Source organism: Vicugna pacos, chromosome 15 (genome assembly GCF_048564905.1).
Source record: "Vicugna pacos chromosome 15, VicPac4, whole genome shotgun sequence".
NCBI lineage: Eukaryota > Metazoa > Chordata > Mammalia > Artiodactyla > Camelidae > Vicugna > Vicugna pacos.
The window spans coordinates 15531964-15545953 of record NC_133001.1 but is presented as its reverse complement, the minus strand read 5'-3'; the positions used below and the strand labels follow the sequence as shown (position 1 = coordinate 15545953).

General features: G+C 38.9%; 1 protein-coding gene across 4 annotated transcripts in view; it reads left to right on the top strand.

Moving 5' to 3' along the window:
* EHBP1 (EH domain binding protein 1) overlaps positions 1 to 13990 on the top strand; it is a 391476-nt gene that overhangs the window by 98647 nt on the left and 278839 nt on the right. The gene's annotated exons all lie outside the window — the stretch shown is intronic.

Below are 13990 nucleotides of genomic sequence, written 5' to 3'. Positions count from 1 at the left end.
CAAGCTACTTAAATAAATCAAGCCAAAATAGAGTTACCCTCTTCAAAAAGCAGTTCTAAATCTATCCTGGAATATAATTTCATGAATACTTTTATCATGAGCTTTACACCATCATTAATCAATGTATGTGTCTCATTTCATAAAGTGATCATTGTCTTCTAGTAAACTTTGGTGAATAGTAAGATATCATTGAAAATATAGATGTAAAATAATATTTAGTTTGGCTCCTAAAAGTTACTCATCTTGGTTTCTTGCCTGTTAACTATTGAGAGAGATGAGTTGACATTGTGCTATTTCACAAAGTCATTTTGCTGAGTTGCCATATTCCTTTCAGAATGCATATTCAAAAACGGCAATAGAAGTGTCAGTGGTTAACTTTATTTAATTTACCCCGGGTGACTGAGTGGCTGTTTGGTGTGAATAAATCTGAGGGTTGGCGCATATCTCTGGCACACCAGCCATGATCCTATAGGGCAGTGTGGCTGGGAAATTCCTGGTTGGGGTTGTCAAATTGTACATGCTACAGCATTTCTATTTTTTGGTGGTTTATCAACCCACAAAAGCTCAAGCCATTATATTACTAGAAGAATAGACAGGAACCATATAGCTTTAATTTTTTTTTAAAAAAAACTGAAAAACAAAAGGAAAACATGGTCCCCCTGCCTGTAGTCAGTGGAATTTAAATTCCCAAGGGCTATGGTCAAGTTCTATAACTTGCTCTCTTAAGTTATGTTTTTCTCAGTTCTTAACCTGAGGGTAAGGTCTAAGACATCAAATATAGAAGCCTTAGAGGGTAAAGCCATAATAGCAGATGAATACAGCTTTTCAAAGATCCAGATGAAGGAAGAAGGGGGAAATACAGTAAAAGCAATATTCACACCATCTTTTTTTCCCCCCAAGACAGAGTGGGGTTTGTTATTTTGTTTCGCCTTTTGATTTGTAACCTAGGGCCAGCATTAGAAAAAAATAAGAATGGTAACTAGCACTTCAGAGTTCATAAGCTGCATTGATATATGTTAGCTTATTCGAGTTCCAAAATAGCCGTTATTATTAGCCTCATTTTAATACAGAGAATACCAAGCTTTAGAGACTCACCCCAGGCAGCTCAGCTGGTAAGGTACAGCCTGGACCCCAAGCCCCATCTTCTGACCCCAAAGCATTTTATCAGCATAATATAAAGCAAAGAGTGTCCCTTTTTTGATTGGACCTCTCACAACAATTCAAACCAGTTTAATCGATTCCCAAATAATAGCAAATTGTTAACATCAATATCCCACCTATCAATCAATTCAGAAAGCCAGAAGCCTCTTGGCTGTTTCTGCTGTTTTTACAACCTGTGTAAGTATGAAAAGCTTGACAATACCATAACCTCCCTGAGAAATTCAAGGTGACATTAATCTGAAATTAGGTCAAGAGGCTTTTCCTTATCCCCTGCAATTTTTACATCACTGGTACCTGTACCTGATAAATTTTAGGCAGTTGCCATTCCTTTAATAATCAGTTTAGTTACTCTAGCATTCATATTTTTCCTTTGGATTATTTTTGTTTTCCATCTGTTTTATGTATTCCTCCACAACCCAACCCCAATCAGTTCTCTTGACATTCTGGTCTCCTGTCCTAAGGCACTGCTAGGTAGCTAGCACTGAAGCAAGGGTCTTAGAAAAATCTCATGCCTCTTCACTATTGGAAATATTAAAAAAATTTTTTCAAATTTTTCAACAGTAATGAAAGACTTAAGACAGAGAATCTTAGTACAAAGTCTAAAAGTCATATTGACATAAATATTTTTTAAAAAATAAAATGATATTAGCCACCAGAATACACAGGGATTTGGATCATTAAATTATATAACAATTTGATTTCAGTGTTAAATCCCAAACCATTACCAACAAAGTGTGTTGTGCCAGATGTCTAGAGGTCTGGGGCTCAAACCACAGGTATGCTGAGTCCTGGCCTATATTTTACTTTTGGCATACCCAAGAAGCAAGAGGACAAGGCATGCTTCATCTGAGCATTTGTCCAGAGCACACTGAGAATTTTAATCACATTCCCCATCCCAAAATTACCCTCTTCCACTGCCCGCACCCAAATTCGGGTAAAATAACTTAAGGGAAATTTTCTCCCCAAATGTGGAGGGATTTGTTCTTCTTTGTCTTTGGTATTTATCAACCAAAGAAGAAAAATCTTAAAGGAAAACATCTTCCAAGCCTTGTGTCTTCTTCTTTGTGAACCCTTTCATTGGGTTAAGGAGAGAGCATCAGATGGGAAAGGAAAGTTCTGTTCCTAGCTGGAGATTTACTCCTGTAAACACTGCCCAGCACAATGTACTGTCATAAGAATACAGAGTTCCTGCCTCCTCATTTTTAATGTTCTCTGGCTTCACCCACAGCCCTCACCCTGCTCCACACTCCCTCCTTCCTCAAGTTGTTGAATCTGAAGATAAGAGAATTACACCTGAGGCAAAGGAGAAAGAGCAGGGGGGTGAGCCTCAGGTTTCACATGGAGAGTCCTACAGATTAAGAGTTTCTTTTTCCTTCTTCATCATTACTCATTATCAGCTTATGACAAAATTAATCTTGTCCCTTCTTGCAATATTTGGCAAATGGAACCTCTGATTCCCATCAGCATATTTGGAGGGTGGGGATGGACACGAAGGGGAGGTGGGCACTTAATGATTATTGCTTCCAACACTGCAGTTGTGTTTGCTGATTTCAGAACTGGTTGTGCAAAAAACAGGAGGAAGGGGAATGAAGCACTGGAGTTTAATGACAGATCACTGGACTCTAGTAGTCAAAAGATCGGGGTTCTTCCAGGTGTGGACCACTGGTTGGCAGCTGACAGGTGAAACGTGTTAAACTTGCATCCTTCCAGAGAGCTATTTATGCAGTAGTGCTGCCTAGGGGGGAAGTGCCAAAGGACAATGACTATAGAGAAAACAAAGCATTAGCCTGAAAGTCAAGAGTCATGGAACTTGAGTCCTACCTCTACTGCTAGCTAACCAGTTATCCTAACCTCAGGAAGTCGCTGCACCTCATCTGCAAAGTGGGGAGAATGACACATTGCCAGCTTTCTTCCCAGGATGACGGTGAATACCAAATATAATAATACATATGAAAATACTTTATGAAGTATTCAAAAACCTGAAAACATGTAAGATTGCATGACTGAAATGAGGCAGTGGCCTAAGTAACTGCTAAGGGTGCCTTCTAACAGCACAATTCTAAGCTATTGATAGTTTTGAAGTCTGACAAATGTATTTGTAGAATATCTGGCTTTGCTGGAAATGTTGACAGGCCACTTATAACCAACAGTATTGTGCTTAAAAAGGTAGAACTATTATGGAGAACTATATAAAATAATAGTTTTACATAAATCCATAAAATAGAAAGACAAAAAATACTGGGGGAAAAAAGGTTGTTTTTTTCCCCCCATTAGTTTTGCACTTGGAAGGAAATATCTAGTCTCTGAATGAACAGTAGCGGGATGTTAGGGAGACTGTATCATATCCTAAGGGGGAATTGGAGAGCAGGAAATTAGGGGAACATTTCAGAGAACTTTGACTGGGATAAGGAAGGGGTGGAGCACCTGGAAATATTTATCCCAGAGGGAAAAATGTGATGGAAAGCATACAAATGCTTCATAAAATATTGAAAGGACCATTACAGAGGAGATGGTTAGATGCTCTGTTCCAGAAGATGATCACTGGGCATAAAATGAAGTTGCTGGAGTGAATGATCTCTTAAGTTCCCTTAAATAAAATTCTAATGTTCCAGAGTTACAGGGACAGAGACTGTGGCTCAGCACAAGGGAGTGCTTTCCATAAATAAGAGTTCTCTTTCAACGGGCAGAGAACCCAATCCTGGAGATATTTTGATGTTTAGAAGGAGCCTGGGTGGCTGTTGAGCAAGGATGTGGAGGGCATGCCTACATTCTGAGTGAAATCAAACTCCATGACAATATAGCCTCTCCAATTTTAAGATATTTTGATTTTTTGGTAGGATGTGTCATAAAAAGTGCTGAGTACCAAGTCTGTCTGTCCTTCATTGTCAGCGGGGGTGGAGGGGGAGATACTGTCTCGGCGGTGATTGTTATCATTCTCCTCTTCTCCCTTGCATGGAAATTGCTAAGGAGCTTTTCCAGTGTGTTTGGATTAATAACCTTATTTTCTACCTTATTGGGTTTTGGGGGCATTGTTCACTGTAACCATCTGTGAACAGTTGTTTTTATAGCAGCTACAAAACCAAAGTGATGTACAAGCTTGCACCAAGAAAATCCTGTACTCAGTCTGGAATGAGGATATTGTTGGATTCTGTTTTTTGCAGATAGCATATGAGAAACTGATTGACAAAGTCTAGAAATAAATCAAGATCATCTTGACATGTAGAAATTTGACAGACAGATGGTACCAGCACAAGCGCTTAACTAGGTCATCGGCCTATAGTGAGTTATGATGTTTTCTGACCTTCTAGACAGCTATACTGCCTGACTCTAGGACAAAACATTCTGGATTTAGGGAAACACTTTCACCATCAACTAACTATAAATTCTACAAATGAAAGAATAATATTAGCAACAGCAGATTTCACTGAACACCCTATTAACATTGAAGTGAAACTCACCCCCAACAGTTAGGAGGGGCTTAACATATCAGCTTAATGTGCAAGAACAAAAATAACCATGCAGAGTAGAGTAAGCAAGAAGTAGAAGACGGAAGAAAGGTCCAAAAAAACCCAATATGTATTAGGATACTGTCAGTCGCAAATGCCAGAAAACCCATCACAAAATGGCCTAAGCAAAGGGAATTTATTGGCTTACACAACTGAAAAGTTTGGCTTGGCTGGCCCCAGAGATGCAGATGTTGTCAGGACAACATTCCCACCCCACCCTCCCCTGCTTCATCTCTCTCTCATCTTGGCTTTATTCTCTGGAGAAGCCCTTCACCTAGGGGTCCCTAGAAACTCCAGGCTTGCATTCTCCAAGTCAAATAGAGGCCAGCACCTCTTTCACAGCTGTTTCAGCATAAGGCCCTGCACTGAGTTTCATTGGCTGGCTTGGGTCATGTGTGCTTTCTTTCACTAATGTTAGAGACCAAGAGATGGGTAAATAAAGTCAGCACCTAAACCACAAAGACAGAAAGTGGGAAAACAAGGGAGGAGGAGGAGTAAATGCCAGGCAGGCAACAATGAGATATGTCCACTTGCCTAGAACAGCTTCAAGCAATGTGGTAACATCCCAGGTGGCTAGAAATCTACTGCAGGCAAACTCAGGTCCACCGTGGAAGATGCAGCAGCATTAAGAACACAAACTAGTTCTGGAGTCTAGATGGTCTTTAGTCCAAGAACACGTATCGGGCACACTTGGCACAAGAAGATCCCATGTTCTCAGAGTGGCCTAATCAGGCACAAGTGAACACACATTGGAATTTATTACCTAATAATGTCATCTCAGGGAAGAAAGAACAACTCTGTGAGGGTATGTGGGTGTGCATAGATGTTCAGGTGCAAGAGTCAGTGGCCTTCATGCTGTATCACTGACAGAGAAGCCCTCAAATGAGTGCGATAGCCAGTGATAGTCCTGGAGACCCATCTTTCACGTGGCAATGGGTAGAAAAGAGAGGAGACAATTAGTTAAAACACGAGCTAGACTCCTTTCTGAGTGCGGATCGGGGTGGGAAGTGTAATTGCTCCTGGGGAAGGAAGGAAACGTACTAGTAGAGCATTGCTTCTGCTCCATTGTGGAGGTGGGTGGCTAGGTCTGGGCAAAGGAAAGCTTTTTGGCAAGTTGAAAAATGGGTTCTTCGGTCAAGGAATGGGAAAGCCACAGTGGGAGAAACCAGGGAAAGAAGACTTCTCTGAGGGTCTGAAATGAGGCATTGAGTTTTAGGAACCATTAGTTGAAGAAGGCACTGGCACCTGTGTCCCTTGGAGAAGCTCCTTTCCCCCACTATTACCAAACTTCAGCCACAATCAGGTATGGATATGCCTTTTAACTATTTATATTTCTTAATGCTGTAGGAAGCATTAAAGCCCATCAGTGTCTTAAAGGAAGAATCATGTTCCCATCTTCCAGCCTCTTTTTCCCTGAGGTCCAACCAGAAAAGGAAGGAAGGAGGGAAGGATGAAATGGGGAGGGGGAGGGAGGAATAAAGAAAGAAATTCTATATATTAGTTTGCTAAGGCTGCCATAACAAAGTGTCACTTACACAGAGTGTAAGTGGCTTGAACAATGGAAATTTATCATCTCAGTTCTGGAGGCTAGAAGTCTGAGATGGTAGGGTTGACAGTGTCTTGAGTTTGAGTTTGCTGAGTTTGAGACAGTGATTTGGGGAGGACTCTGTTCCATGCCTCTCCCCCAGCTTCTGACGATTTGCTGGCAATCTTTGGTGTTCCTTGGCTTGTCAATGCATCACCCTGATCTGTGTCTTCATCTTTACATGGTATTCTCCCTGTGGGGGTCACTGTGTCCAAGTTTCTCCCTTTTTTAAGGACACCAGTTGCACTGGATTAGGGCCGATTCTAATGACTTCATCTGCACAACCTCTGCAATGACCCTAATTCTGAATAAAGTCACATTCTGAGGTACTGGGGGGTTAGGACTTTAACATATGAAGGTGGAAGGGTGGAGACACAGTTCAACCCATCACAGCCCATAATCCTTCTTAATATTCCAGAAGTTATATTTTGCTCCAGTGTTTGAATTTTAGAGCTAACTATATGCTTAATACTATGATGGGGGTAGGGTGTAGGCTTCACAATACCCTCTTTCCTATCACTGAGACCATTATGATGACTAAAGGATAAAAGACCATATTCTTCTATCTTGAAAGATTTGCATATCGTTTGAAACAAAAAAAAATTGGAGGAAAATCAAAATTCTTTTTGCATAAAAGGACTGATTCTTTGACTTTCCAATGGGTGAGGGGAACCTTTCATTTCTTTACTCTCAGTAGGGACAGGAGAATACAGTACTTCTCACTCCGTTGCCACTCTCCCAAGGAGGGGCACCAGAAGGGATTTGGTTTGTTTTTAATTTGACTTTTGAGAGCAACTTCTCCTGTTGCTGCTACAAACCAAGTGTTCACATGTTGCTCCAAATGCCCACTTGCCCAGTGCAAGTGAGGCTTTGTGCCAAACAAAAGGAAGACAGCCCTACATTTAACTGCAGTCAAGTCCTTTGTGGGACAGACAGGAGTAACACGCATGATTGCAGCGCATAAATAATACACCTCAGGACATCTGCATTGTGCCTACTCTTTAGGACAGAGGCTACAATTCCTGGACAAGTCAGTGTTAATCCTAGACTCCTAACTCCAGAGCCGACCCTTGCAGACAGTGGCGTTTCCCTTCACCTCTTCCTCTTCCTATATTCTCAGTCCAGTCAAGCATAAATAAATGGGCAATTTCTACCCTGATCACTGAAGCTCTAAAGATGGGGCACTGAACTCACTAAATGATGAATACATGCCATATGGAGCTAACGGCAAGTTCAGATGTAAATGATCTCTGTATTGCTCTCTGCATTGCAGATAAAAAGTCCCCTGTGTCATCTCTTTGTACTGTGCTGTGTGTATCTGAAAACAGCTAAAATCACTGAGAAAAGTGGAACGTTAAATTTCACCTAAAAAGGACTGGGTATTATTGCTTACATTAATGACTAGTGAATGTTTTAAAGATACTGTTTGAGGTTACACACAATTTATTTCATTTGGAATCCCGTATTTTAAGCAAACGTTTGAGTCCTCTTGGCCAGCTGTATTAATAGTGCAGTGCAGTGTACAAGAGGTGGAGTCAGAAATTCTGGTTTGGATTCCTGCGCTGACAACATTTGCCAAGCACTTACTGGGTGCCAGCAGCTGTTCTAGGCACTATAAGCTATATCATTTCCTCCTCACAACAACTCTAGAAGACAGGTCCTGTTATCCTTACTTTTTATATGAGGAAACCATTCAAATAATTTCTAGAAGAGCTGGATTCACATCCACGCTGTCAAGCACAGAGACCATGCTCCTTCTGCTACTCCCTGCAAACTCCTGCCTCTAGTTGTTTTGACCCAAGCGGACACAAACCATTTCTTAGTCTCTTTTTCTTTATTCTTAAGAAGTGGGGGTGTTGAATTAAATATTCTCTAAGGTCTTTTCTGCTTCTAAACACTCTCTTTGTGTGATCACTCCCTCTTCACTTTCAAAATGTAAGTAAATCTTTTATTTAAATACTGCCTTTCTTCTTCAGATCCTAAGACAATCCTTCTGTTGATGGAGGAGGCAGGGAGAGAATCTTTCTTGTTTCAAAAATGGGAAATAAGAAAGTTCAGGAACTGTTTTGCCTTGGGCTCATCTCTCTGTTGACCACTGTGCAGCCTTCTGTTGGTGCCAGAGGGACGTGGGAAATCCCGATTGTATCAGCAGAGTTCTGGAAGTCCCCAGATGCACGGGTGGGCTGTGATATATGGGTTTGCCCTCTCTGTAGAAGTAGAAACTATTTAGGAGTTCTCCGTAACTACTTATTATTTGCCTAATTTTCTGATATTCTTATCTACATTCAACAATAATACATTTGTGATGTGGAATATTTATTTCTCATTGAACTCCCCTGATTTTTTTTTAATTGATGTGCCAGCCTAAATACAAGAGGCCAGCTATGTTCTATGAAACTGTTTGTAAGCATTCCAATACAAAGAAAAAATACATTCCTTTAAAGATACTCCTCCAGGGCCCCAGAATTTGCACAGACCAGCCATGGAAAGATGGAGACGAGAGTGAGTGTTTCTTTTTAAAGTCTGGGGTTGAGGAGATTCAAGGAAAGATAGCAAGAGTGTCTCAGCCCCAAAGTAGTTCCTGCTGAAGTTTCTAAATGAAGTGAACTGACGGAGGACCTCTTTACCAGAGCAAATTCAAGTACACGGAATATTAGATGGGACTACTGTTGGAAGAGGAGGAGAATTTTGGTAGGAAAGGAGACTCTGGAAAAGATTCCTCAGCTTTCTTTCTCATTGGAACCTGACCCTCACACAAGCAGTGAAGTGATTTACCTAGCAGCAGATTTTTAAAACATCTCTTTCAAGTGCTGATTTTTTAAGCTTGATGGACAATTACTGAAGAAAGTAATTTATTACTGGATGTATAAGTTGGATATTTCAGATAGCATGAGTGATCAACACCATCTCCTCCCTTACACTTTGTTAATTTAATCAAAAAGTTACTATATTCTCCCCTCAGAAGGGACAGAAAGGAAGGAAATCAGCATTTATTGAGTACTCTCTATGTGTCAGAAAAATTATTTTGTTTTCTTCATCACATCACCCTTCCTCCCACCCAGACTTAATCATAGAGAAACTGTAAGAAACCACTTTTGAACTGGACAAATCAAAATTGGATCATTTTTTAGCCATTTGCAGCAACATGGATAGAACTGGAGATCATCAGTCTAAGTGAAGTAAGCCAGAAAGGAAAAGAAAAATACCATATGCTATCATTCATATGTAGAATTTTTTTTAAAAAAAAGGCACAAATGAACTTATTCACAAAACAAAAATAGACTTACATGGAAAACAACCTTATGGTTACTGGGGGGGAAAGAGGGGTGGGAGGGGATAAATCAGGAGTTCGGGATTTGCAGATAATAACTAATATATATAAAATAGATAAATAATAAGTTTCTACTGTATAGCACAGGGAACTATATTCAATATCTTATAGTAATCTATAATGAAAAAGAATATAAAAAGGAATATATGTATGTATATGGATGACTGAAACATTATGGTGTATATCAGAAATTGACACAACATTGTAAACTGACTATACTTCAAAAAAAATTGGATTTTCTTTCATCTTCTTAACAATTTGGAAATTGTGCATTAATCCCCCTTTTTGGTTGAGGGGTGATACGGGATTGGATGCTAGTTTCAGAAGGACTGTCCTGGCTTTGACTTATGGAGGACACTGTACGAGTACTTAGAAGGCCGTTTCCACACAACCTGTTGTAAGGGTGTGTGCATCCCACTTCATCCGTCCATACTCATGAGTCCCATAATTGTGTGTATGAATCTCTTGAAACCTGTTATTTTTTAGTAGTCACTAAGCCAGCGCAAATATTTGAAAATTTAAAAAGAACTCTCAAGGTCTGTAGTCCTTTTTATGTAAAAGGAGCCTTAAATGCAAAATAAAACTCACGTCAGTCATACTGGTTAAAACATGGAGGTCTCAATGTCTTATCAGTGAGCTGCGGAGATAAATATCAGTAAGTATAACCTCAATAGAGAAAAAGGCACGTATGATGGAAGTAAGAGCAAAAGTAAGCTTGTTCAGAGCCTGTCTTACAGATAGAAACAAAATCTCTGCTAATGTTAAAAGAGATTTTTTTTTTAAATTATAAGTGTCTGTTTTCATTAACAAGATCCCAAATCTTTTGGCTATGATCGCATTAAAATCCAGCCCAGACTCTCCCAGTGAAACCACTTTATTGCATCTGTCCTTGTATTTAAAATGAGTGTTAGTCCTTCATGCACGAATGACAAAATATGCACAGAAAATATAGTTATTACTAAAAAGGCAGTAGATTTTATAATTTTAAGAAGTGAAAAACAAAGCCATTTATCAGGATTCTCTAGTAAATTTAGTATTTCTTTGTATGGCAGAATTTGCATGAATATTGTTTTAAAAATTTCTGGACTTAAATGATGATAAATCTGCTCTTAATCAGATTGTTATCTTCTATAATAGTGGAAGTTTTAGGGAGATCTCCTCAAAAGTAGATGAACTGTCATATCTTTTAGTAACCTAGGAAATTGTGAAAGCAGTCTGGTTAAAACAGTGGCCTATAGCAGGGCGCTTAGTAAGTGGAGTCTCTATGTCCCTCTTTTGGAGTAGTTTAAAAAGCCCACCTGGGAATGATGGAGTGTGTGAAGTGTTTTTTTTTTTTTTAATTAAAGTATAGTTGATTTACAATATTGTGTTAGTTTCAGGTATACAGCAAAGTGATTCAGTTACACACACATATATTCCAATTCTTTTCCATTGTAGGTTATTATAAGACATTGAATATAGTTCTGCATGAGTTTTAAAACTAGGGTTTTTGAATTGACTAATTCAGAATAATTACTGAATAAGATTGTGAACAAATACTGACCAGTTAAAATTTTTATCACCTCCCCCCTTACCAGGGACTCTTCTTATGCTTTCCCCATCACATGCTAAGTAACCATATATATTTAGTCTAAGTTAGGAAACTGGAGTAAACTTACAAATTAGAATACCACTAGAAACTTATTTCATAGGAAAGATCCTGCCCTCTCCCTACGAACTAATCAAATTTGAAACACACAGTGTTTGGAATTTTCTGGCTGATCTCAGCTGATATGAAAATACCAGGGGAAGGAGGCAGGTGCAGTGATGACAAACAGATTTGCACAGTTCTAGGTATTTTTGCCATTGTCGGCAAACTTTTTGAAGATCAAATCAAGAGTACTTGCATGCTCTCAGGTTAATTTAGAAAGTTGTTCCATCCAGAGAGAGGGCTTTAACTTCTTTTTAAACAGTAAACTCTTCCTCTCAAAACTTAAAGGGACTTTTCCTCTTTACTCTCCAGAAACCCAGTATATTACTTAGGATTAATGTACCTTTACATGTGACAGAAAAAAACAAAATAACTGTGGCTTATGTGATTCTTTCTGTTTCATATAAAAGATGTCTGGTGGTAGGCAATAAAGAGTAAGTATAGTGGTTCTACAAATATGTGAGGGACCCAGGCTCATTCCAGTTTGCCACTTTGCCATTCCTCATCCTCGTGGTCCAAGATAGCTGCTAGCACTCCAGCCAACCCAACTGTGTTCCAGCAATAGGATAGAGGGACAAGGAAATGTACATTCTCTCCCTCTCAGGAGTCTTCCTGGAATTTACACACAAGACTTAGCCAAACTTCAGCACATAGCAACGTTTAACCACAAAAGCGGCTGGCAGGTCTGCAGCTGAATGAAAATGGCTCAGCTAAAATCTGGGGTTCTTATTGCTAGAGAGAAAAGGGGAATGGGTATTCAGAGGTAATTAACAATCTTTGCCTCCAAACTTGGGTTGGGGTTCAGGAAAAACTAGATGCTACATCTCCTAACTTCAAGTGTAGAGTACTTTCACACATTAAATTTCTGTGTTAGACTATTATATTTTGCTGAGCTGTCCAGTATATTCAGTTGTCTTGTGACTTGTGGTTAAATATGGCTGTAGAATAGTATAACCAGCAAGTGTCTTTGGTCTGTTTTGAAATTCTAGTTTTCTTAAATTCTATTTTATGAGCTATAAAACACATACCAAAAGTGTCATCTTTTATGTGATCCTTTTAAGTGTACAGTTCAGTGTTCTTTTATATCCACAGAGCTGTGCAACTATCACCGCTAATTTTCGGGCATTTTCATCACCCCCAAAAGAAATTCCATACCCATTAGCTACCACTCCTCCATAACCCTTTTCACTGTGCCTTGGGTAACTACTAACCAACTTTCTATCTCTATGGATCTGCGTACAATGGATGTTTCGTAGAAATGGAATCATAGAGTATGAGGTCTTTTGTGGCTGGCCTCTTTCACTTAGCATGTTTTCAAGGTTCAACCATGTTGTAGCATGTGTCAGGATTTCATTCCTTTTTATAGCTAATATTCCATTGTATGGATATCCACATTTTGTTTATTCATTCATCAGCTGATGGAATTTGGGTTCTTTCTACTTTCTGGCTATTATGAATAATGCTGCTATGAATACTCATGTACAAGTTTTTGTGTGGGCATATGTTATTTCTATTAGGTATATGTATACATAACTAGGAGTGGAATTTCTGGGTCCCGTAGTAACTCAATGTTTAACACTTTGAGGAACTACCAAACTTTTCCAATGTGGCTGTTCCTTTTTACAATCCCACCAGCAAAAGGCTTCAATTTGGGGGCATCCTCACCAGCACTTGTTATTGCCTGTCTTTGATTTTAAGCCATTTTAATGGGTGTGGAATGATAACCCATTATGGTTTTGATTTTCATTTCCCTGATGGTAAGTGATGTTGGCATTTTTCGTATGCTTATTGGTCATTTATATATCTTCTTCAGAGAAATGTCTATTTAAATCCTTTGTCAATTTAAAAATTAGATTATTTATCTATTGCTGAGTTGTGATAGTTCTTTATATATTCTAGATAGAAGCCCCTTATCAGATATGTGATTTGCTAATATTTTCTCTCATTTGTTGGCTGTCTTACACTTTCTTGATGATGTCTTCGAAGTACAAAAGTTCTTAATTTGTTTTGTCATTGTTGTTGGGGGTTTTTTTGGGGGGTGAGGGGAGGTAATTAGGTTCATTTATTTATCTACCTAATATTATTATTATTATTTTAATGGAAGTACTGGGGATTGAGCCCAGGACCTTGTGTATGCTACATGGACTCTACACTGAGCTATTCCCTCCCTCCAAAAGTTCTTAATTTTGATACAGCACAATTTATCTATTTTTCTTTGTTGTTCATGCTTTTATTATCATTTCTTAAAAAACCAGTGCCAAGTCCAAGGTCACAAAATTCACTCTTAGTTTCTGCTATGAGTGTCGTAGTTTTAGCTGGTAACATTTAGGTGGATGATCTGTTTTGTGTTAATTTTTGTATATGACTCTTTTTGTACTCTAACTCTTCACAGCACATTCAAGTAATCATTGTGAATCATGGATGTCTCCATCTAAAGCGGGTTCAAGCAACTTTAGCAATTCGTACTGAAAAAGTTTTTGGGCTGGATTACCATTGAAATTATAAACAATATACTCTAGAAAGAGTAATATGTTCTATCAATGCTTCTTTTGTTTATAATTGATCATAAATAGCTTTAAAATGACCAAAACTGACTTAGGCTTACTCTCTCCTTTAGAGCTGGATATAAACAACTGAATTAGGAATAGGTACATTTAGGAATAGTATCTTTCATGTTCCTAACAGACAGCATTCTGCCTTCATGCTCACTGTGGAAA